Source organism: Capra hircus, chromosome 10 (assembly GCF_001704415.2).
Source record: "Capra hircus breed San Clemente chromosome 10, ASM170441v1, whole genome shotgun sequence".
NCBI classification, from domain to species: domain Eukaryota; kingdom Metazoa; phylum Chordata; class Mammalia; order Artiodactyla; family Bovidae; genus Capra; species Capra hircus.
The window spans coordinates 51844445-51871332 of NC_030817.1; the positions used below are offsets into that span (position 1 = coordinate 51844445).

Genomic DNA, 26888 nt, shown 5'->3' on the forward strand with positions numbered 1-26888 from the left:
TGCTACCTGATGCAAAGAACTGACTCATTGGAAAAGACCCTGATGCTGGGAAAGATTGAAGGCAGGAGAAGGGGACGACAGAGGATGAGATTGTTGGATGGCATCACCTACTTGATGGACATGAGTTTGAGCAAGCTCCAGGAGTTGGTGATGGGCAGGGAAGCTGGGCATGCTGCAGTCCATGGGGTCACAGGGTTGGACGTGACTGAACGACTGAACTGAATGGAAAGATTCTTTTTCCATATAGGTTATTACAGAATATTGAGTAGAGTTCCCTATGCTATTCAGTAGGTTCTTGTTGGTTATCCATTTTACACATAGTGGTGTGTACATGTCAACCCCAAACGCCCCATCTATCCCTATTCCCAACCCCTTCCCCTAACCTCTAAGTTCACTCACTGGAATTTGAAAGGAAGTTTTACTGATTACAAGGCCTACATCCCTTTTGCCTACAGCCTATTAATGCACGTAATGAAGCATCTGTTGTCTCCTGATTTTTATAAAATAAGAAAACATGATTGTACAGTTAGTTCCCAGGATATCTATTACCATTTTTTATCTGATTTTGAAAGCAAATTCACCTCAACGGTGATGATCTCATTCGTAAGGATGATTTGAGTACCATTTGCTGTGACAGACTAAACCATGGCGTTTTTGTTCGTTACCTTAAGTATAGTTATTAATTCTGTGGTTGTAACTTTCAGTTATGAAAAAAATCAACCAAGATGTAGTCAATATTTTGTTTAATACTGGACGCATTTCACAAATGAACATAAAACGAGCTTTATGACTTCGTTAGGTTTCGGCAACAGACTGACAAGGCGAGTACAAAGGGGGAGGGCCAGCGAAGAGGGAGCCGGACGGTGAGAAACAGGAATCTGAGCAAGCGCAGAAACAAACAGATGTTAATGGAGGATTGAAGGCTACTGCGCTCTCACTTTGCGAACTGTCGTAAAGCTGTGAGTGTCGTGCTTCCTCGGTAGAGGAGGGATTGGTTAGGCGGCGGCGACTGGAGAGCAGCAGCAGTGGCGGCGACGGTGGCGAGGTGTTCGGTCTGCGCAGCATAGAAACGCCCGCAGTTTCGGGGAACGAGTTCCCGTGGGACCAAATTAGGCATTCTGAACCCAAGCTGGGTCAGCTGGGCCGAACCAGGCGCTGCCGCTGGTACAGTTTTGGTGGCGGTGACAGACGCTGCTCTTGACCGTAGGGGCCTCTTAGGCCAACATCTGAGGCGCAGATCACTGGCTCTCGACGCATCCTCTTCCCCGCTCACATCTCCTGTCTTCCTTCCTGGGCCAGCGATTCCCAGAGCCTGGGAAGAGGGTGGCTAATGATTCAGGTGAGGGGGCCGGGGGGAGGGGATCGATTGGAGGCCGCGCGTGCGCGCAACGGGGGAGGGGCCGGGCTGGAGGGGAGAAAGAGGAAGGGCTGCGGCCGCGGAAGGCTGGGGTCGGCGGCCGGCCGGTTACTGCTGGCTCCGTTGTGGCTTAGGGTCGAGGTTTCCGCGGAAGATTTAATTGTGTTTGACAGAGCGTTCGTCTACAGACACACCCACCCTCCTCAGTAAAGGACGGTGGGTGAGGGGATTTCTTTCCCCTTTTTGACTCTCTAGAGTCTTAGGACAGGGGCTGAGGACTGAGGCGTGGGAGTGCGATTTGACAATGGAGTGATGAAGGTAACCCGCACCCGGGGAGTTGGAGGGCGCTAAGGCAGCCCTGACGGTTAGGGAGTTGCCTCCTTCTGTGATCAAGGAAACGGAGACCGCAGAACAGCAGAAATACAGACGCGTCAGATTTTGTAAAGAGTTGGTTGGCTGGCCATTAAAAAAGCTTAATATTTTTATTATTATCATTATTTTTTTTACAGAGTTTATCAGAGCCGGTAGCAATGTTGTTGTGGAAATATTTGTTCTGTGCTGCAGAAATGAGGTTTGTCACATAGTTCTTAAATAGGTTAGAGTAGATCTTTACAGATAAGTTCTTAACTCAGGTCTAAGTTTTAACATTTAAAAAAATACCAGGAAGTATAGGGTGTTCGTTTAATTTGTTCGTGTTTGTAGTGTGGGGTGACTCCATTGTATTGCATGCTTTCCTGTTTCTTGATTTACGTGCAGGATGAATTTAGAGCTCTCTGGGGAGATAAGATGCCAGCTGACATAGATTTCATTTTATAGTTCATAACGCTTTTTGTACCTGACTTAATCCAAACTTTATTTCATTTGGTGTTTTATGTTTAATTTTCTGGTTTTAGGGATCTCTTCAACCAAAAAGCACAGACTGGGAAAAAGATAACTAAGGTTCCATTTCCTTTCCCATTTCTGGTTTGTTTTTTTTGTCATTGCTTTCAAATGTTAGTATGTGATTTGGATATCACATAGAAGTTTTAAAATACTGGTTTCACTAGAGTGAAAGTCTACATTTTGATACTTTGTTACTGTATGTTTTTGGTAAAAATTTTCATGTCAGTGTAAGCAGTGTTATTTTTCATATCAAACAATAGCGTTTAGTTGTGTTTATGAGACAGAACAAGTAGAACCCTTTCACTCGGAAAAGAATCTTAATTATTTTTTGATGCCTTGCTTTGTTTTACTCTCCTCCATCTCTTGTCATTTTAACCTTGGACAAATGACATCTCTCCTGTGCATTTATTTGCCTCTACAATTCCTACTAGTATTCTAAGAACTGACAAGGGTATTTATGAATAGGTCTGAATAATATTGTAGGGAAACTAGGAAGAGTAGAGCCTCTTCTTGTTTATCAGGGTTGCTGTATCTTATGTGTATGGATCTTTCTGTCACTTTCCCCCTTAGTGTCTTTCGATCACTTGCATGTTAGTTCTTCACTGGAGTTGGTTTTTGAAGAAAGATATAGTAAGAAATAATTTCGTTTTGAATGCATCATAGTGGAAGTTTCACCTTCACAGGTTTCACATCAGTACTCAATTTCTGCAAGTAGTTGAAAAATAACTATACTGATCTTTAATATAAGAAGTCAACAATTTACTTGTTTAAAATGAAGGAATAATCAGCAGATATTTCTAAATAGTTATTTTCACTTTAAAATGTAAACTGGAATAGAAACTTGATTGAATCAAACCAGTTAGTTTTTTTCAGACGTTTATTGTATTATTTTGTCAAAAAGGGGTTTCTATAACATGCTTTACTTAGAGTGTAATTATAGGTGTCCTTGTTTTGACTTTTCCTCTGGTGACTAGGATTTCAATAGGAAAAAAAGAAGTGACATTACTAAAAATGATAGTAAACATTATAACTTGATATTAGCATTCTATGAGTGACATTATCTTATGAAAGAGTATAGGGTTGGAGACAGGAGATACGGATTTTAGATGTAGCTTTGCTTTCTGTTCATTAGGTCTGTGACTTTGTATGACCACCCTGGGCCTCAGATCTCTCTCAGCTGTCAAATGAGAAGTGTGGGGCAGATAACTCTAGTTTTCTCCAGGTCTCAAATTTAATGGTTTGCATTTTTAGTTAGGTGTTTTTAGTATTAATTGTATTCATCATGACCCATTCCCCAGAAAGAAATGCTATCTGAAAATGTAAAATTCTTCCATGGTATATGTATATTAGAGATGGGGTGGGGGGAGGGAGAAGAAAAAAAGCGAGTGAGCTGTGGTCTAAATAATACTTCTGTCCCGTTGTAGATATTAACTCCTAATTTAATAGCTCTCATATGATACTAAAAAAAATGAAACTTTATTTTACTCCTGGTAATGTGCTTTAAATCATTCTGAATACATTTTCTTTCAGAAACCTGTAATCATTGTTCAGTAAAAGTCCAGAAATGCTTTTGAATGCCTTATATCTCTAATCTTTATTTGCTGTATCCCATAGTGTCTTGGTAACAGCTGGCGTGAGTTTCTGCAGGTACTCAATTTATCTCATGGTGTGAGCAGTGAGCTACAAATGTTTAAAAAATACTAAACTGAACTTTTACTGCTTTGCTATTTAATCATTCAGTATTATTGATTGTCTCATGTTATTGACATTATTCTTGGCCTTCAGTGAAGCAGGCACTCTGCCTTCTTGAAGTGGATGTTTTATTAGAGGAAATAATAAACAGAACAGCATTATGTAGTGGTAAGTGCCATGAAGAAAACAGGGGCATATAATGGAGAATGAATGAAAGTGGGACTCTACTGTGCATTGAGAGGTTAGAAAGGGCTGTTTTCTTTAGAGGTAATATTTGATTTGCAATCAGTGGTTAGAAAGAATCAGCTATAGTGGCAATCTGGAGGAAGATGGCTGCAGACAGAGGGAATAGTAAATGCATTAGATTGGGTTTGATTCTAGAGAATCTATAAGTGTGAATTAATTAATTGGTTTGTCTAATAGAGTTTTTCACAGTTACTAAGACAGTAGTAAAAAGGTTAAAAATATTTATGTGTAGTGACCAAATGTAATGTGTTGACATTATTTAAGTCCTGACTCAACCCAATTGTAGAAAGTAATTTCTGAAACACTTAGGAGGAAATTTGAATGTAGATAGCTGTTAGATGATATCAAGGGATTATTGTTAGTTTTTGTGAAGGATACTAATGGCATTATATTTGTATAAGAAAATTCCCATTTATAGAGATGAAAACTGAAGAATGAGGAAGAGAAATAAGATGTCTGGTATTTGTTTAAAAGTATTTCAGAGCGAAAAAAAGGTGTGAGAAATGAGTGTGGATGAAGCAATTGTGAAATATCCTGATAATTGTGTTGGAGTGGTAGGTATATGCATAGTAATATTCTGTGCTTTTGTGAGGTTTGAAAATGTTCATATTTTAAAATGCATTTAAAATAATTGATACCCTATTTAGATGTCTTCTCATTTTCTTTCTCTTTCTCTCAATTTTGAGAACATGTAGACTTTTATTCCTCTTTCTAAACATTCATCATTTATTCAACAAATATGTCTGCTGTATTTCAGGCCCTGTGTCAATGCTTGAGTTAAAACAAAGAGCAGGACCTTAAGGCCTGCCTGCAAAGGAGCTTATGGTTTGCTGGATGAATGGAGAATCCCTCATTGTGGTCTGTGTTGACATGAAGTCATAGATTTCTGTGTTTTCCTGAGGGTATACAGGATCAGCATCTTAGTGTTTATGTGGTTACTTGAAAAGCATTTTTCTTGAGACTTCCTTGGCAGTCCAGTGGTTAAGACTCCACACTCCCAATTTGAGGATGGGAGTTGGTGGAACAAGTTCGATCCCTGGTGGGGTAACTAAGATCCTACATGCCATACAGAACTGCCCCCCCCAACCCCCCCAAATTTGTTTTGTTTTGTTTATCTAGAGAATTGAGAGTTTAGGAAGTTCTGTATGCAGCAGTGTGCCAGTCTGAGTCACTGTTGCATTCATTTCTCCTGTTTATATGTGTTATAGGGCATCAGAATAAATAATTTTTTAAACCACCTTTTGACATCCAATATGCCTCTATTTAAATTTTTTAAATTTTGAAATAATTTCACACTTAGAGAAAAGTTTTAAAAAATGGTACTGAGAACTCTTCAGTATTCTTTAGTCAGATGTACCATTTTTAAAATTTTGTCTCATTTGCTTTAGTGCTCTTTTCTGAATCATTTGAAAATAAATTGCATGTATTAAACCATGTCTCTAAATATTCTTTGTGTATTGTATTCTTTTGCATTATCACAATACAGTTAATGAGATTCAGGTAATCTAACATTATACTATATCATTATCTAATCTCTAGTCTCTATTCCTGTCTTGTCCCTTTGTCCCAGTAATAATAGCATTTGTACCGTTACACCATTGGCTGAGACAGTAAAGAATCTGCCTGCAATGCAGGAGACCTGGGTTCTATCCCTAGGTTGGGAAGATCTCCTGGAGAAGGGACTGGCTAACCACTGCAGTATTCTAGCCTGGAGAATTCATGGATGGAGGAGCCTGCCAGGCTAGTCCATGGGGTCGCAAAGAGTCAGACATGACTGAGCGACTTTCACACACACACAGCGTTTCCCCCATAGGATTTGCATCAGGATTGCCAGCTGCATTTAGTTGTCATATCTCTTCAGTCTCCTTTCATCCGGAACAGTGTCTTAGGCTTTCTCTTTCATTGTGTTAACATTTTTGAAGAATAGAGGCTTATATATGTCATAGAATATTTCTCAGGTTGGATTTGTGGATGTTTCCTCATAATTAGTTTTGGGCTATGCATCCCCAACTGGGGATTTTGTATCCTTTCCAGGGTATGATTTTGAAGTACATGCCGTTGGCCTGCCCCTCAGTGGTGATGTCAGTTTTTTAGTTTCTGATCATGGTGGTGTTTGGTTTCTTCACAGGGGTGTATAGTTATTATTTTTCTCTTCACCTAATAAGCAATCTTTGGGTATAACTTTGAGATAGTGCAGATATCCTGCTACTAATCAGATCTGTATCTTCATCAAATTTCCCTCCTATATTAACATCCATTGATGCTTCTTGCCTGTACTGATGTTTACACTGATGGTTGCAGAATGATTATTTTCTGACTGTTTCTTTTATGTCAGTAGGCATTCTCTTTTAAGGAAGAAAATCCTTTTATCTCATTGATATGGACTTATGTACTTCCTGTCTTACTCAATGGTTTATACTCTGTTACTGCCTTTATTTATTTTGTTGCTCAGATTGTCTTGGATTTGTCCTGTGGGAGCCTTTCTTCCCTGGCTTCTTTGTCTTTTTGATATACTCATTTTTTCTGGAGTATATTCTCTCTTTTTGCACAGCAAAATGTTCCAAGTTTAACTTAACATCTTTTCTATCTCAGTCCTGGATTCAGGCATTCTCCAAGGAGCCCTGGGTCCATATAGTGGGGAATGCAGTTTGCTTTTGAGTTACCTACTTTATATGTACAAATAATCACTTCTTCTGATCAGGACATCTTATGAGACACTATATTTAAAATTGACTTTGATAGTGGGTTTATGAAGTAATTACATAAGTCAATGGCACCCCACTCCAGTACTCTTGCCTGGAAAATCCGATGGACGGAGGAGCCTGATAAGTTGCAGTCCATGGGGTCGCTAGGAGTCGGACACGACTGAGCGACTTCCCTTTCACTTTTCACTTTCATGCATTGGAGAAGGAAATGGCAACCCACTCCAGTGTTCTTGCCTGGAGAATCCCAGGGACGGGGGAGCCTGGTGGGCTGCCGTCTCTGGGGTCGCACAGAGTCGGACACAACTGAGGCGACTTAGCAGTAGCAGCAGCAGCAATTATATTTACCATAAAGCTATTCTTTTATTCTTTTATTTTCTTTTTCAAATAAATAAGTTCTGATTTGATTTTAATTGTGGTCAAATGAAATAGGAGGAAAAAATGAAAGATTATTTTATGTTATTTGTGTATGTGTGTGGATATGGATATGTGGGGGGAAGGTTTAACCACTTAACTGTTAAAAATGACTCAAGATTTACATACTTAACTGTTTTTAACTGAGTTAGACATTCTGGTCTAAGGAAATTTTTGCTTTTGAACTAAGCTTTTAATTTTTTTAAACTAGCTTTTTAAATGAAAATATTTTTGTTATAATACACAATAATATTTATATAAGAGTGAAAACTCACAGGCACATTATTCCAGGCATTTGCTGGTACATCTTGGTGTATTTCATAGCCATTCTGTCACCTGTGCCTATGTATTTGCTTTATTTGTCTTTTTAGCTTGTATTCTTCCATTCAATATTTTGAATGATTTTTTATTTTTGAACCAATTAAAATGTACATGTTTAAAAGTTCCAAATGGCTTATAGTGAAAAAACAGCAGTCTCCTCTGCCACTTCTCCCAGTCTCCTAGTTCTGCTTCCTAAATGGGAATATTTTCAGCTCTTAAAAAAACTTTTTTGCGTATATTGACCTTTATATTTAGATAATATGCTTATATATATACTTAGCCACTGTAAGATGTCAGTTTACATTTAAAGAAAATAATTTTCTAATTTTTTAAGATAAAATACATACAAGGAATACCAAATTCACATAGTACAAAGGGTATACAGGGAAAGATGTCTCCTTACCATTCCTGTCTTCCTACCATGGAGTTCTTTCCCCTGGAGATTTAGTTCCTCTTCTTATTTTATATGTATCTCCAGAGCAGCAGTTCTCAAAATGTGGTCTGTGAAGTCTTGAGAGGATCATCAAATGTTTCAAATTACCTGTTGGTTTGAAACTATTTCATAATAATACTAAATTATTTGCTACTTTACTCTGTTGACATTTGAATTAGTGGTACAAACAGAGTGATGCATAAATCTCCTGGTCCTGCAGTGCATATCAAGACAGTGGCAAAAATTGTACCAGTAGTCATATTCTTCATTGCTTTGCATTTTTGGTTGGGGAGGGGAAAGCTGATTTCATTTAAGAATATCCTCCATGAAGCAGTAGAGGTTGTTAATTTCATTAATCCTGATGCTTGAGTAGATTTTTTTTTAATATTTGTTGTGACAAAATGAGAAGAATGTTATGACACTACTGCTGCATACCAAACTATGATGTTTGTCTTGAAGAAAAATATTTGTGTGATTGAGGTGTGAGCTGAACTAGCTAGCTGGTTGTTTTTTTCATGGAACACTATTTTTACTTGAAAGAGTAACAAACTATAGTTATTTAAACATGGATATTTGTACCTATTTTCTCAAAAACAAATGAAGTGAGCCTGTCACTTGGACCAGCAAAATTTAATGCCATATAAAATTAAGGCTTTCAAGCAGAAATTAGAATTTTGGAAAACATCTGCCACTATGATCTTCGCAACTTCTTAGGACCTTGCTGATGAAGTTGATGATATTAACATGTGATTTTTTTTTCTTTGCTATCTTACAGTGAAGTGTGTCAGTGTTTGGAAGTGTGCATAACGCAGTGGACCATCTGTTTTCAAAAGGTCCATGCATGATATAAAATCATGTTGTGGATGTAAGACCTACTTAAGTGAAAGATAGAGCAATAGATTTTAAGTGAAATGGTCTGAAAAGTTTAATTGATAAGGTTGCAGAGTCCACTTTGCAACTTACTGTTATAGAATTACACTTTTTAAGTTTTGGCTTAATATCAAAGAAGGATAATATCCACACTTACCTGAAAATACTATTAAAAATATTCTTCCTTGTGACTTTCCTAGTTGTCCAGTGGTTAAGAATCTGCCTGTCAATGCAGGGGACAGGGATTTGATCCCTGGCCTGGGGATATTCCGCATGCCTTGGGGCAGGTAAGCCAGCACTGCAACTGCTGAAGCCTGTATGCCCTAGAGCCTGTGCTCTGCAATAAGAGAAGCCACCGCAATGAGAATCCTGTGCACTGCAATTAGAGGGCAGCCCCTACTCACCGCAGCTCGAGAAAGCGTGCACACAGCAGTGAAGACAGAGAGCAACCAAAAATAAATACATAATAAAATTAAAAAAAATTCTTCCTTTTATCAGCTACATGTTTGTGTGAAAATAGATTTTCATTTTAGATTGAATACAGAAGCAGATACAAGAATCCAGGTTTCTCTATTGAAGAGATTTACAAGAATGAGTAGCAGTGCCACTCAGTTTTTTTGGAAAATATATTCATAAGTGTTACTTATTAGCATGGAATGGGTTTATTGCTGTTTTTAGAATTAAAATTTTAAAACATTTGCCAACTTTTATAATATTATACTGATACATACAACCCACATAATAAAAGATCTTTAGGTTCCTCAATTATTGTGTAAAGGGGTTCACAAGTCAAAATTTGAAAACTGCTGCTACAACTGGTTAATGTGGAGGATTAAGCAGTTTTTTTAGCCTTTTTTTTTAGAAAAAATTTGTCTACATTGGGTCTTAATTGTGGCATGTAGGAGCTTTGTTGCATCATCTTCCGTTGCGGTGTGTGGACTCTCTAGTTGTGGCTAGCAGGCTGAGTAGTTGTGTTGTGTCTTAGTTGCCTCGAGGCATGTGGGATCTTAGTTTCCCAACCGGGAGTCAAATCCACATCACCTGCATCTCAGGGTGAACTCTCAACCACTGGACCACCAGGGAGGTCCCAGTATTAAGCAGTTTTAAGCCTTACCTTTTGACTGCTTATGGAAAAGGAGTTCACACTTCTTTCTTTACTGTTTCTCCTAATATAGTTGAATCACAATTTTAGATTATTTTGCTTTATTGTTTTTGTTTTTTTAAGAACATACTTCATATTCCCTCTTTTATTGTATAAATATCAGTTTAACCTTTTACCATAAGAATATAAATGTTTTAAGAGGACAAAGGCGGACTTCCCTGGTGACTCAGTGGTAAAGAATCCACCTGCCAATGTAGGAGATGTGGGTTCAGTTCCTGGGTCAGTGAAATCTTCTGGAGAAGGAAATGGCAACCCACTCTAGTATTCTTGCCTGGGAAGTCTCATGGACAGAGGAGCCTGATGGGTTGCCGTCCATGAGGTTGCAAAAAGTCAGACACAACTTAGCAACTGAACAACAACAGGGCAAAGATAGCAAGGGTTTATGTCCTTCGATTTTAGGAAATATTTTTATGTTAGCTTTCATAACTTCTCAGTCGTTTTTTCCTCTATTCTGTTTTTGTAATTGCTGTAAAGTCAGATGATTGTGTTTTGTTGCTGTTCCATACTTGTTGTTAGTTTTGTGTGTGTGTGTTTTAAAAAATACTTTTACTGACAGTTTAGTGGGGATTGCATGGAAATTTGAGATACATATATGTGTATAATTTACCATGTTTAAATGTGAACTTTTACTTTGGTAAATAATAACAGTATTACTAGGAGCAGGTTATATTGTTGGTATGCAAATAGGCTTTTTTCTTAATTCTGTTGGTTCAATCATATTTAAATATATGAATAAATAAAGCTTTTTAAAAATATATGCAGTAAATATGTTCATGAAACCTTTTTCTACTTTTAACATCTGTATTCTTTAATACAAAGTTGTCTTATTAAAATCATGTGATAAAAAATTTTAATTACAGAATTTCTGCAGATTGTGATTCATTTTCAAGGATTTAATTGTAATTTCTCTGAAATCACATTTCTTTAAAGACCTATATATAGTAACAGATAAAAGTGGTCATTTTATTTTCATAACCATCTTTCTGCCTGCCATTCCTCTATTTGCCATTATCCTTATTCTCCACTTGAGGAAATCTTATTTTTGCCTGTGTGCTCAGTCATGTCTGACTCTTTGCAACCCCATGGACTGTATAGCCCACTAGGCTCCTCTGTCCTTGGGATTTTCTAGGCAGGAAAACTGGAGTGGGTTGCCATTTCCTTTTAAGGACCAGCTCTTAAGCTTCTGTGGTTTCTCCTCCAGAATCTGTATCCTTTCCTTTTTTTCTTCTGTAGTATTTTGTGCTTTTCTTATCTTTATTTAGCAGTTATTTCATTTTATTAAAACTTAAGCATTCCCTCACTTTGGAGGCTGAGTTCTGAAAATCTTCATGATAAAGAGAAGAAATTGTGGTTGAGTAACTTGGCACCCCACTCCAGTACTCTTGCCTGGAAAATTCCATGGACGGAGGAGCCTGGTAGGCTGCAGTCCATGGGGTCGCTAAGAGTCGGACACGACTGAGTGACTTCCCTTTCACTTTTCACTTTCATGCGTTGGAGGAGGAAATGGCAACCCACTCCAATGTTCTTGCCTGGAGAATCCCAGGAATGGGGGAATCTGGTGGGCTTCTGTCTATGGGGTCGCATAGAGTTGGACACGATTGACGTGACTTAGCAACATAATGATTATCGGAGAAGGCAATGGTAGCCCACTCCAGTAAGTACTCTTGCCTCGAGAATCCCATAGACAGAGGAGCCTGGTAGGCTATAGGCCATGGGGTCGCTAAGGGTTGGACACGACTGAGTGACTTCACTTTCACTTTTCACTTTCATGCATTGGAGAAGAAAGTGGCAACCCACTCCAGTGTTCTTGTCTGGAGAATCCCAGGGACAGAGGAGCCTGTTGGTCACGTAGAGTTGGACACAACTGACATGACTTAGCAGCAGCAGCAGCAACATAATGATTATACGTAAAAATAAGATCCCAGAACTGAAGCATTGAGTGAACATGTAAAAGCCCTCATAACTATACATTTAGTTTTTAAAAAGAGAGACCAAATCCAGCAATTTTTGTAAGAATTAAGATCCAAGTGTTTGTGTCAGACCTCTTTAGGCAAGTCATTTGACTTCCGTAGTTCTCAGTTCCCTGGAGATAATAGTTTTTAGTGAAAATAAAATGAAATAAAAAGATGGCTTGTAGTTTCTTATTGGCTTTATCTGACCTGGCCCTTGACCACTTCTGATTGCCTTGTATGTCATCCTCCCTGGTTGATCCCACTCCTGTTCTTTGTACATGTTAAGTTTGTTCCTGCCACATGATCTTTCCTTACTATTCCCCCTGCTAGGAATGCTCTTCCTCCAGAACTGTGTAGCTTGGCTGACTGGTAGCTGGTTCCTTCTCATGATTGTGTCTTTTAGCTTCTTATCTAAGACACTGTTGATAGTTAACCTTTACTATTTGTTTTGTTTCCTTAAGAGCACATATTTCTAAAATTATCTTGATTATTTATTTGTCTCCTTGTGTCTTGTTTGTCCTCATTTGCATGCAGATTCCTTAAGAAACTTTCTATATTCCATTCACTGCTGATCCCTGTGTCTAGAACTTGTAATGGGCTCTCAATAAATATTTATTGACTGACCACAGTACATAAGTAAATGGTAACTAATATACTATCAGTGATATTGTATCTCTTAACATGTTAATAAACTGCTCTAAATTTCATTTCTATTACTTGGGAGTTGTTTCCAGATCCTGATCTGCTTCCAGATGTTTGGAATTAAAAAGTTTGGGTAGCCTAATCTGTTGTTATCCCGCTAGAACTGAATTGGTCTTCCTAAAACCTTCTTCCTAGACTTGCGTTTACCCATTTTATTCCTGTGTAAGTGAATATTTTTCCTTATGGATAGCAGTTCTGGGTAGCAGTTCTAAGGCCTGGACTTATTTTTCAGTCATCTGCCTTTATTTTGAACAAATTTCAATTTAAAAGATTTTTGTTCTTTTGCCTTCCGTCATCTTTACTGATCCGTAGTTGCCTCTCAGTTGCCACTGTCTTCCATAACAGGAAGAACTCACAGTTTACGTACACTAAAGCTAAAATCCTGAAGATTGCCTCAAAAGTATATGCGTAAGTGAAGTTTAGACTTAACATGTATGGGAATCCATATTAGGGTTAGGATTTCTGTATTTGTAGAATGTGAAATTCTTGGAACAGGGTAGTGTTTTAACTATCTTTTAAATTATCACCTTGAGCAGTTACTGGTAGCAAAAAAAATTCAGAAGGTTCTTTTGAGTAAAGTGGCTGACATTAGTATACTGGATAGTAACTCCTTGGTTTCCCCAAACCAGTACTCTAGGATTGTTTAATAGCTTGCTAGTTTTGCTTTTTGCCACAAAAGATTTTCACTTGCTATCTGAATGCACAGATTCAAGGAAGACGAAAATGTCATTTAGTCCAAATAACCTTGGAAATCCCTAAAGTTGCCCATAAAATGTAAAATACAGATACACAGTCTCTAAAAGCCCCAAACATCCTTTTTTTCCTTCAGTATTGGAACAAATTGTGTTTCATTGTTAAACATCAGATGAAGTAGTAGGCTGTGTTCTATGGTCCATGTTCTAGGAAAAATAAATGGCTCTAAACATTAGAATCTGACAGCACAGCAAGATGCTTAGATCATGAGAGGCGTATGGAAAGTGAGACCAACTAGAAAGAAGTAAAATGTTTCATTTTTGTGTCCATTTTGGGCATTTACTTGTTGAGCAGAATAGCAGGCATGATCTACATGGTCTAATTTCTTTTTCTTCATGAGGTTCAGTTTATATGATGTACACTGTAGAGGTGTTCCCCCATCCACTTTTCAGCATGTCTTTACCTTCAGTTGTAAAATGTCAGTTTTTCTCTTATGACTCTTTTTCTCATTCTTGAGAACATCATATTCTTTAATGAATATTCTCCAGGTTCCATATTTTGATCTAGATCACATCGATAAAGCAGAAACAACTTTTATCAAAGTATACATCTTGGAATTCACTCAGGGAGAAATTGTACCCTTGGATACTGTTGCTCAGGATGTTAGATCTTACATTCTCAATGCAACGGACATCTTTTCTAATCTAGTTTTCTGTTTTATTTTGTTACCCCAGTCCTTGTTTTCGGGCTTTGACAACTCAGGGTTTCAGTCTGATCAACGAGGAGTTTGAGGTTCTCTCAAATAAGACTAACTTTTGAGGTGGGTGTACCTACAGAATTGAAGGCCTGCAAAAGAAAAAAATCATGGCAGGGAAAGATTGTGGACTTTTTCTGCCAAGATGATTGCTTAACATTTACAACAAAACTTTGAGGTAAATATTTCCATTATTTAGGTGAGGAAATTTAGGCACAGAATGGTTAGTAATTTGATGAAGGCTCATAGCAATGATGCGGTTGAAGGGATTTAAGTTCATTAGGTTTTGAGTCAACCTAGGGAAGGAATTCCAGAATTCAGGAGCTTAACGTGTATTTCTGTATGGCCTTTCAGGAAAACATTAAGCTGTATTTTTTCTCTACTGGGCATGGCTGTTGTCAAAAGAGAAGGAAAGATGGTGTGATTATGAGGGACTTAATTGTTCCGTGCTTTTGCTGTGTATTTCAGATTTTTTATAGTGAACACATTTAAAAAATCAATTTAATTGAAGTATAATTTTATAAAAGTATAAGGTACATATTTTACTGTACAGTTCAGTGAGTTTTGGCAAATATATACATCCATGTAACCAACACCCGTCAGGACATAAAACATTCCATTACCCTAGAAAGTTCTTTCTTGTTCCTTTGCTGTTAAGTCATCCCTAGCTCCTGTCCCAGGCAACCACTGATCTGATTTTTGACATTATAGATTAGTTTTGTTTGCTCTAGAATGTCATATACATACGAATTATATAATATTACTATTTTGTGTCTGACTTCTTTTGCTCATCAAGTGTTTTCTCGCTAGCATTTTACTGGGGAAAATTTCAAGCATATTAAAGTTAAAAGAATTGTACAGCAAATGCCCATTTCCCTATTACCTAGATTCTACAGTTACCAATTTGCTTTTTTGTTTTATCACATATCCTTCAGTCTATCCATTCCTGTAATCATTTACCATTCAAGTCAATTGCTGTTTGGCTTTGTATTTTAAATTAAGTTTCAAACAGTGCATTTTACCCCTAAACAAATTCAGCTTCCTTGTCATTAACTAGAGTTGAATACTTATATATAGTTCTTTGTTTTTGAAGTAAAATTTACATATAGTTAAATGCACAAATATTAAGTGTACCATTTAAGTCTTGTCAAATGTATACATTTGTGTAATCAAAATCTTATGAAGAGAGAGTACATTACCGTCACCTCAGATAAGTTCCTTCATGTACCTTATGTTCAGTTCTTTTCCAGTCCTTTGTAGAATACAACCACTGTTTTGATTTTTATCTTCCATTAAATTTGCCTAACCTAGAACTTCATGCAGATGAAGTTAGTATAGATATTTTGTATCTGATTTCCTTCCCTTGGCAGGATGTTTTTGAGGTTCATCTATTATGTTTACTTGTTTCAGTAGCTCCTTCTTTGCTGCTGTTACTGTTGCTGTTTGGTATCCCATTGTACCTATATATCGAAATTTGTTTATCTTTTCACTACTTGGAGATTTGTTTTTCCCACTGTTTGGTTATTATGAGTGAACATTTGCATACAAACATTTTTGTATACCTGTATTTTCCATTCTAGGTGTGGAATTACTGAATCATAGGTTAGATCAATGTCACTTTATTTGAAGCTGCTTTGAGTTGTATGTGGAGTTCCAGTTGTGCCACGTCCCTTAACACATGGTGTTTTGATCTTCTTAGCCTGTTAGCCCTTTTTGGGTGTAGAGTTGTATCTTGTGGTTTTAATTTGCATTTCCCTGATAATGGAAAGTATTGAGCATTTTTTTGTGTACTTATTGGCCATTTGTATATGTATATGTTTAGAAAAATGTTAAATATTGTTTATCTGTTATTTGGTGGGCTTGTCTTACTGAGATGTAAGAGTTTTACATATATTCTGGATTCAAGTTGGCTGTGTATTTGTGTGATACATACATGTAAATTATGTGTTGTGTTGTTCAGTTGCTCAGTCATGTCCGACTCTTTGAGACTCCGTGGAATATAGCACACCAGGCTTCCCTGTCCATCACCAACACCCAGAGCTTGCTCAAACTCTTGTCTATTGAGTTGGTGGTGCCATCCAACCATCTCGTCCTCTGTCATCCCCTTTTCCTCCTACCTTCAATCTTTCACATCATCAGGGATTTCCAGTGAGTCAGCTCTTCACATCAAGTGGTCAAAGTATTGGAGTTTCAGCGTCAACATCAGTCCTTCCAATGAATATTCAGGACTGATCTCCTTTAGGATTGACGGGTTTGATCTCCTTGCAGTCCAAGGGACTCTCAAGAATCTTCTCCAACACCACAGTTCAAAAGCATCAGTTCTTCGGCACTCAGCTTTCTTTATAGTCCAACTCTCGCATCCATACATGACCACTGGAAAAACCATGGAGTTGGAAAAGACCCTGATGCTGGGAAAGATTGAGGGCAGGAGGAGAAGGGGACGACAGAGGGTGAGATGGTTGGATGGCATCACCGGCTCAATGGACATGGATTTGTGTGGACTCTGGGAATTGATGATGGACAGGGAGGCCTGGCGTGCTGCGGTTCATGGGGTCGCAAAGAATCGGACGTGACTGAGCGACTGAACTGAACTCTCATCCATACATGACTACTCTAAAAGCCATAGCTTTGACTGTACCGACCGTTGTTGGCAAAGTAATGTCTCTGCTTTTTAATATGCTGTCTAGGTTTGTTATAGCTTTTCTTCCAAGGAGCAAGTGTCTTTTAGTTTCCTGGCTACAGTTACCATCTGCAGTGATTTTGGAGCCCAAGAAAATAAAGTCTGTCACTGTTCCCATGATTTCCCCATCTATTTGAGGTGAAGTGATGGGACCAGATGACATGATCTTAGTTTTTTGAATTATGTGTATGTACGTGTAATTTTATCTGTCTTAAGCTTGCTATCTTGACTTTTTTCTTAATGGTATTAATGATATCTCTAAAGAGTTGGTTTTTATTTTGATGAAGTCCAGTTTATCAGTTAAAATGTTTAGTCTTTTTTGTGATCTATGGAATTTTTGCCCATGGTGTCAATATGTACATTTTCTGCCCATTTCTTTTCAAAGTGTTAGCTTTTAGGTTTAAGTCTGTGATCTGAGTTATTTTTTTGTCTCATGTGAGGTAGGAGTTGAAATTTTCCCCATGTAATTCACTGGTTGTTCTACCACCATTTGTTGAAAAGACTGTCTCCTTCCCCATTGTCTTGGACCTGTTGTTGAAAATCATTTGATGATATGTGTGAGGTTATTCCTGGACTTGCCAGTCTATCCGTGTGCTAATAGCACCCTGTTTTGATACAGTTGGCTTTAATGTCATCTTGCTGTTTGTTTTCCACTTGTCCCGTCTCTTCTGTTCCTTTTTCTCCCTATTGCTTACCTTCTTTTGACTTTTTTAAGAGTCTGCCCTCAAGGAATAATAGTTTATTTCACGTATAATACAAGAAACTTACAATGGTTTATTCTCTTTGCTTCCCTCCTGTGCTTTGCACTGTTATATTGACATGCATTTTACTTTGGCATGTTGTTAGTTTGGGGAGAATTTCTTTGTTGAAATTTAGGAGTGATGTCTAGAGAATTATCCTTGTGAAGGTGAGTATCGATGAGGAAAATGCTGGTAGAACTCACTTTTTCTCATTCTACTTTCATAAAAGTGACCACACAGTGATGATTTATGAAAATCATGAAAAATTTAAATTTGATCAATTCAGAGCAGAAAACTTTCACATTTAAGGCCCCAAAAAAGGATGGTTATATCATATATTCTTTTTGTAGAACTAGACCAGAATTACACCTTGGAGCATTTGTAAGTGACTATCTCTGAATTATGCAGTTATTGACTTTAGGGAAATTATTCGGTGAAAAGTGTAAAAATTCCTCTCCTATGTTTTTAATCTGTATATAAGGTAAACTTAGTTGTACTTTATATTAAAGTTTTACTTTTAAATAATTTTGCTCATCTCATTCTAAACTTTTATTTTCAGGTCTTTATTTTTGTTAGTCAGTTTATATTTAATTCTTTTTCAGCTTTGTGTCACTTGAGACTATGGTGAACATTCCATTTATGTTTTCATGTGAAATCATTGCTGAAAACAGCTTTTAGAATTCATGGTGTAGGCTAATTTTTAATTATACATCTCATTTTATGTTGCTGATTATCTGTACATTTCCAGACAAGTTTTGGGACTGCTCTTTATTCTGTTTTAAATGTGTTCTAGCTTACAGTTCTTCTCTGTCTACTGAAGGGTAATGAAGTTGAGACTGTGCTGCCTGATGAGAGTGGTAGGGAGCTTAGTGTTACAGGTAGAGGTTAAAGGAGAACATAGGGCTTTAGTTCTTGTGAGGTAGATTCCTCTGTCTCAGATTAAATTCAGAAAACTTCTGGGAGAAATTTTGTAATTCTGTGGACCTTTGCCTCTTCTTTCGTATGGTGATAAGTATCCCAAGAAGTCATCTTGGACTTCCCTGGTGGTTCAGTGTTTGAGAATCCACCTGCCAATACAGGGTATATGGGTTCCATCCTGATCTAGGAAGATCCCACATGCTGCGTGGTAGCAAAGCCCATGTGCCACAGCTACTGAAGCCCTTGTACCTAGAGCTGATGGTCCACAACAGGAGAAGTCACCATAATGAGAAGCCCAAGCACTGCAATGAAAAGTATCCCCTGCTCACCACGACTGGAGAAAATCTTTGTGCAGCACGGAAGACCCAGCACAGTCATAAATAAGTAGATAAATAAATGAAGTCATGTTATTTTCTTCTTTTATTCTTAACAGTATTAATAATTCTAGACATAATTGTTTGAAGTGAAATGGCATCTTTGAAGATTATATGCTGTCTTTCAGAAGATCATGTGTTGTCTTTCAGATCACTGGTTTTTAAAATTTTGTAGGTGTACTTCATCATTAAGTATGTAGTTCATTCAGTGAACTTCTACTGTGGAAAATAGGGTAATCAAGTCTTATTTCTTGCCATTTCACTTTTCCCTTTTATTCTGCTGAAAAACCTTCCTTGGTACAGCCTCCCCTTCAGAATTGAATTAGATTCTACTTCAGTGTGTTCCAGTGCATACCTCCTTCATGACACTGTATTTTAATTACTTACTGATGGGTTTCTCTGTCTGCTGCACGTTTCTTGGGCTCCAAAATCACTGCAGATGGTGACTGCAGCCATGAAATTAAAAGACGCTTGCTCCTTGGAAGAAAAGCTATGACAAACCTAGATAGCATATTAAAAAGCAGAGATATTACTTTGCCAACAAAGATCAGTACAGTCAAAGCTATGTTTTTCCAATAATTTTTCCAAAGTTTTTCCAGTAGTCATGTATGGATATGAGAGTTGGACCATAAAGAAATCTGAGCACTGAAGAATTGATGCTTTTGAACTGTGGTGTTGGAGAAGATTCTTGAGAGTCCCTTGGACTGCAAGGAAATCAGACTCATCAATCCTAAAGGAAATAATCCTGAATATTCATTGGAAGGACTGATGCTGATGCTGAAACTCCAATACTTTGACCACTTGATGTGAAGAGCTGACTCATCAGAACAGACCCTGATGGTGAAAGATTGAAGGCAGGAGGAGAAGGGGACAACAGAGGATGAGATGGTTGGATGGCATCACTGACCCGAAGGACATGAGTTTGAGCAAGCTCTTGGAGTTGGTGATGGACAGGGAAGCTTGGTGTGCTGCAGTCCATGGAGTTGCAAAGAGTTGGACATGACTGAGCGACTGAACTGACTGAACTTCTTAAGGACAAGTCTATGTCTTATTCATCTTTTGGGACAGTCTAGCACATTAAGATATTTAGGAGATGTTTATTGCATGGTGTATTTGTTTGCTACGGCTTCCATAACAAAATACCACATTCTGGGTGATTTAAACACCAAAAATCTATTTTGTCACAGTTCTGGAGAGTAGAAGTCCAAGAACAAGTGTGTCCCTATGAGTGTTCAGATTTCCTCTTTTCATAAAGGACACTGGTCAAATTGGATTAGGGCCCACTCATAATGACCTCATTTAATCTTAATTGCTTCTAAAGAAGTAAAAGGGACCTATATATAGTCACATTTTGAGATACTGTGGGCTAGGATTTCAACGTATGAATTTAGATGGGAGACAGTTCAGTCCATAACACATGAATTCTTTGATTTGGTATACATTCTAGCTGAAGAAGATTTGTTATGGTCTAATGCCAAACCAAGCTTGTTAAGGTTGGGACCAAAGATTTCCTAGTTTGCATAAGAAGAAATGGCTTAATTCTGGTGTTTTGTCTTAATGTATTGTAGTATCTATTTAATGATTAAGACACTGCAGTATTTAGTACTTGGAAGTACTACCTAACTGTTCTCCTGTAATAAGTTTTCTTTCCTTTATTCTTTATATCACAAAAACATGATAAAACACACAGTCACACACAGTATATATTTAGTGATTAAGACACTGTAACATTTAGTGCTTGGAAGTAGCTCCTAGCTGTTTTCATGTGATATGATAAGTTTTCTTTCCTTTACTCTTTATATCACAAAAGCATATTAAAACACAGTCACACACACATCTGGACACATGTGTGCTTTGTGTGTGTATTGATTGTTAATGTATGGTTGCTGAACACTTTAAGCCAGGAGATACATTTATTAATTGAAGTATTTGGCTTCCCTGGTGGGTCAGTGGTAAAGAATCCGCCTGCAGTTCAGGAAACCTGGGTTTGATCCTTGGGTCTGGAAGATCCCCTGTAGAAGGAAATGACAACCCACTTCAGTATTCTTGGCTGAAGAATACCCGGGACAGAGGACCCTGCCAGGCTATAGTCCATGGAATCACCAAGAGTTGGAGAATCGGATATGACTGAGAGGCTGAGCATGCACTTGGTAGTGTCTGTGTGTGTTGACTTTGTCTTCTGGTGTGGAGTTACAAAAGCAGCTTTTCAAAAGTACTTCTAAGTGTTTTTTAAAAACTTAGAAAGCTTTAAGGCATGCTTGTTGTAGGGCATCCAAATAGGGAAGAATCATTAGGTTCTTCTGTTCTATTCTGAACTTAAAAATGAACTCTCTGGATGCAAAAAGAAAGGGTATCATCAAGAAACCTGCAATGGACAAAGAAGTGGGTTTGAGAACTTCTGCTTACAGACATTGCAGTCTTCTTAGAGCCTGTTCCTCTCCATCGTTTTCATCTTTGTTGCTGTCATCATCAATAATATTTGTATTATTTTGCTGTAACTGCTGTTATTTCAGTCTTTTCTTTTCCATAATGCTGAAATTTTGGGTAATGATTTGCAGACTGTCAGGGCAGTTAAAAGATTAGGAAGGTTGGAACCTTTTTCCAAATTGCTTTTGATGGACTTGGGTTCCAAGTAATGGAAATTGGAGCTTTTAAATCTATTTCTTCCTTGAAACTTTATTAAACATTTTAGAAAATGGATGCACCTGGATCATGCAAAGAGTTTATTGTTGAATTATCTTGGAAAACCTGATTTGAAATAGTAACTGTAGCTCTCTGAAAAGGTTTTACTCAGAACAGCAGAGTTCATCCTTGTAACAGTTAAAGAAAGAGTCAGTGATACTCACAGGTTTTCTGAACTCTCCAGTTTCTTGTCTTAAAAATTCTATAGTTCAGCCTTTGTTCTCCTACTTATACTTAGCAACTTAAATCTGAGGAATGATACCCACTAGGGATTAAAGTTTTTAAATAACAAAGCTGAATCTCTTTCCTTTTTTTTCTATTTGGTTATTTTGCTCTCTGAATTTCTCAAAAAAAGACATTATAGATAGAAGTCACCTGTGTTTTCTTTATCATTTGAAAATTTGCATTTATGAATATAGTTTCATATTTTGAAGATAATTTGTATTTTTAAAAACTTTATGCTTTTACCATTTTTGTGAATTTATTTGCAGTTTTTTTTTGTACTATTGACATTGTCATCTTGTACATTTTCAATAAAAATTAAGATGATATTGTTAGTCACAGTTGACATGTAACCATGTTAACCATGGTAAGCAACTAAAAATTACCCATATTATTATAAATATGTCTGAAACTGTGCTTCTTTTATTGAGAACAGTCTGTCTTCTGGAGGGCTCAGAATCATGATTCAGAACATGAGCTTTTATTCTTTGCTTTATTTCAGTATTGCCCTCAGAATCTTTTCACATAAATAATGTTATTTAATCTAGACAAACTGCTGACTCTTTAGTTATTGGGACAAGTGCTTTAGTTCTTCTGTCTTTTAATTTTTAGGTGCTGCCACCAGTATTACATCTGTTAAATCCAAACAATACTTATTAATATTAGCTTATTAGCATTAAATATAAAATAATATAAAAGCTTATTAGTATTAAATATGAAACAATAGTTTCTGAGTATTTAATTGCCTGTGACCTTCCTGATAATTATTTTTAACCTTCATAGAATCTCTTCCCTTTAGGTTCTGTTCTCAGGAGTTAAAATTACTATAAATCTGGCTTCCAAATAAATGGAGTATTTATTTCTGCCTTAGAGAAAAGGGGAGTTATTTCAACATGATAAAACTTGAGTATTTTATGCAAAGGAATTATAAGTTACTGAATTATAAAAGATATAGCGTATTTTAACATGAGTATTTGCTTGGGTGGGAGTATGAAATTTAGGACCAAGTGTGGTATCAGCAAAAAACAACATTCATTGCAAAATAGCATAATTCTGTAGTGTTCTACAGTTTGTGGTTCTGGCTCGCTTGTTGACCAGTGCTCTGAAAAAAATGTTGAAGGCTTCAAGGTCATATTTTGGTATTTTGACTCAAGTTTGGTTGATGCTAGATATGCAACCCTTGATTTGATAAATAAGTTCTCCTTCCTTCACATGACCCTCCACTCCTAAAACCACCTTTTGCCCCCATCACTGCAAAGCATTCTCCCTGGTCTCTTTTTGTTTTCCTTACATGTTTTTTATTGTTGTATCTTATTTATATTCTGCCCACAGAACCATAAAGCCCATCATAGGGAGTGATTCTTGTGTATGCACTTTAACTGGTCATTGCATTTGCCTTTGACGTAGACTTCTAGTCATTTTTTAATTAATAGAATAACTGGGCATACACTGTATCAGTGAGAAATTTTCATTTTGACTTTCTCAGCCTACCATCATTTGAATCCACCCTACCTATCTTAAATAGTATTTCCTGCTTCTCACAAGGATGTGATCACTGCTTTGTTGAGGTTCTCTTCAAAGAGTTTTGCATAAGTTACAGTAATTTTTATTTTTGTATTTTTTATTTCTCCTTACTTCTTTGGCATCATTCAACATATGTGACTGTTTATTCATAAGTAGAAGACCAAATCTCTTAAAATTACTGACAAAAATTAGTTCAAAATGTTAAATGTGCTCCGATGAAGATTTCAGATCTTATTTAGCAGTATAGTTTAATTCTACATTTAGCTCTTGCATATTATTAAATTTTGGTAAGATATTAGGCAAGTTAAAAGCAGATATCTGTCCACTTATATGTCTTTTTGTTGGCCTCTGTCACTTTAAAAAATAAAGAATTCTCAATTCACCGAGTTCCAATCACCAAGGAAACCTGAAGGCCATTTGAAGTTCAGTTTTGGAAAGTGAAAGTTTAAATAATAGTAATCTCTAAGAGTAGTTTGTAAATTTGAAGCCTTTTGAAAGCTGACAGATTGATTACTTGAATGCAAGATTGTGGAGGTTTGTTTTCCTTGCACGTTTTTTGACTTTTTACTGATACTTTTCATTTAACTCAATAATAACAGTTATTATACTTTAATTGGTGAAAGATTTTGTGAAATGCTTTGATGATGGATTATTACTTTCCAAGCATGAAAATTTTCCTCATAGAGATAAGTTCAGAAACAACATGCCTAGGACTGTAGAGTAGTATCATTAACTAAAAAGGATAATCAATTCTCAAATTTGACAACTTCATTCAAATTTGCCAACAATTAATTAATTGCCATCTATCAGTTTCTGCCTTATTTTGTTATTAAATCGTCCAGGACAGGTGGTCATTTCTGGTCACTAAGGAGAAATTTTATGCTTAGCCAAGATTCTCATAAAAATCATACTATCATATGTTTGATTTATATAGAAATCTGCTAATAACAAAGTTGTGTCCTAGTCTAGAGGAAAAATAGAATATAGTCAGTTCTTATTTTTCACTCCTTTAAAAATTCTTGTACTTTGGTTTCAAAAGTGGCCAATGATCACTTTATAAAAATTCAAACCGTGCAGAAATTTGTAACATAAAAATACATATGCTCCTAACCCGTGCTTTAAATCTCCATCCACAGTTACAGTCCCAAACTAAGTGTATATTTCTCTGTATTTTCTCCATGCATGTATAAACATAAGTTGTTTTACAAAATAGGACAACATTTTAACAGACTTATTTGCAATCTGCTTTTAAAAAATTATCGTACAGAGGCTGCTTCATTTTCAAAGCCTGCATAGCAGATTATTTTATCAACTTTAAAATAATGGCTGTATTTCCCTGTGCTGTACAGTATATCCTTCTAGTTTATTTATTTTATATAGAGTAGTTTGTACCTTTTAATCCCCTATGCTTGTCTTGCTCTCCCTCCTTCCCTCTCCCCACAGGTAATCATTACTTTGTTCTCTGTATCTGTGAGTCTTATCTCTATTTTATTATATTCACTAACATTGTTTTATTTTTTAGGTTCTACATATAAGTGATAACAGAATATACCCTAATTTTGTCTTTGTTGTAAAATTATTGCTTGATTTTAGAAAAGGAAAAAAAAGTTTGAGTTCAGATTTGCCCTTTTACTTCTACCCTCCTTACACACATAGCCATATAGTTGCTGTTATTTTTAATTAAATGTTATTTGAAATTTCCAGTGAGCAAAATGATGAGAAACTGAATGTAGACAGTATGAATTTGAATTAATCTTTAGGTAAAATTTTAAAAATTTATCTTCTAATTTGTAACAGAGCCAATTTGGAGTTTTTGCTCATTTAGAAATGTGGTTATCTCTCCACTTACGAGGAGTGTGTTGTACAGTTCTATAGTTTATTGCATATAGGCCTTTTTTTGTTGATTCTTTAATTTTTTTCTTAATAGAATATATTTTATATAATAGGTAATTAGCAATATCTTTATATCTCACATTTCATGTTGTAATATGAATTCCAGAGTCCCAGCCAGCCATGTTAGACATTTGTGCATTGTACCCTATAATTTGCAATACTGCCTTCCTAACCAGTTGAAACTGACTGCCAGATACTCTTCAGACTTGGCAGGGTAGATACACCCTACATTTTGCTACTGGCCATGATAATAACACAATCATGACTACAGCAGTAGACTCTTTATAATATGTTGAACTCCACCCGGTTTGTACTGATAGGAGACCTAAATAGGTCCTAGCTGATTTTTTCTGTGATGACTAATACTTAGGGATTTTAGAGTACTTTAAACAAGACAAACAAGAAAATCATTAAGTTCACTGAGTAATAGAAACCTATTATTTGAAAGACATTTAATTTCTCTTTTTCCAAAAGTAGTATGTCTTGTATTAGAAATTAGGGAGCTGAAGCATCTTGCTCCTCAGCTAATCCTCCATAGTAAAGGAGAGTTTCAAATATTTTTTTCTTAAATTTATTTTTTAACTGGAGGAAAATTGCTTTACAGTATTGTGCTGGTTTCTGCCATACAGCATCATAGAATTTTTAGCGTTCATAGGTTTTGTGCTAAAAAATCTTTGTCCTTTATTTCTATACTTTAAGGTTCTGTAGGAACAGATGATTTTATGCCTTTCTTTGACTCTGAGGATTTCATTTATTTTTGCTTATAAGGGAAGACCTTAAACATTGTGTACCTTATATGTATAACTGCTGCTCTGAAAAAGGAATAACAGCCATTATGCTAGGCACTGTGGTAGGTACTCTCATTTAACCCTTAAAAGTACTTTCACAAGATCAATACTACTATTGTCACAATTTTATAGAGGAGAAACAGTGTTAGTTTAAATAATATGCCTTAGGTTACACAGCTAGTCACAACCAGAGACTTGAATCCAGGTCTTTTAGTACACAAATGAAAACACTTAATTTTGGTTGACTATTTACTCCTTTTTGTCAGTGATCCCACTTAAATGTGGATTACAAGCTTCCCTTTCACTCAGTATCTTTTGTTGTTCAGTTGCTAAGTTGCGTCCTATTCTTTGTAACACCATGGATTGCAGCACGCCGTGCGTCCCTGTCCTTCACTATCTATCTCCTGCAGTTTGCTCAGACACATATCCATTGAGTCGATGATGTCATCCAACCATCTCATCCTCTGTCATCTCCTCCTCTTCCTGCCTTCAGTCTTTCCCAGCATTAGGGTCTTTTTTAATGAGTTGGCTCTTTGCATCAAGTGGCCGAAGTATTGAAGCTTCACCATCAGCCTTTCCAGTGAATATTCACAGTTGATTTCCTCTAGGATTGACTGGTTTGATCTTGTTCTCCAAGGGACTCTCAAGAGTCTTCTCTAGCATCACAGTTTGAAAGCATCAATTCTTTGTCACCCAGCCTTCTTCCTTTGGGCTTCCCTGATGACTCAGCTGGTAAAGAATCTGCCTGCAATGTGGGAGACCTGGGCTCAGTCCCTGGGTTGGGAAGATCCCCTGGAGAAGGAAACATCTACCCACTCCAGTATTCTGGCCTGGAGAATTCCATGGACTATACAGAGGGTCTCACAGAGTCAGACATGACTGAGCAA

General features: G+C 36.8%; 1 protein-coding gene across 8 annotated transcripts in view; it reads left to right on the plus strand.

The window, feature by feature from the left end:
• Positions 894-26888, plus strand: part of RNF111 (ring finger protein 111) — an 84653-nt gene continuing 58658 nt past the window's right edge. For 2 of the 8 annotated variants that reach the window (XM_018054280.1, XM_018054282.1), the window contains exon 1: positions 971-1339. The gene's annotated coding sequence lies outside the window, so the exon portion shown is untranslated. Of the gene's footprint in view, positions 1340-1417; positions 1676-26888 lie in introns of those variants that run through there. The other 6 variants (XM_005685709.3, XM_005685711.3, XM_018054278.1 and 3 more) reach the window with 5 other exon arrangements.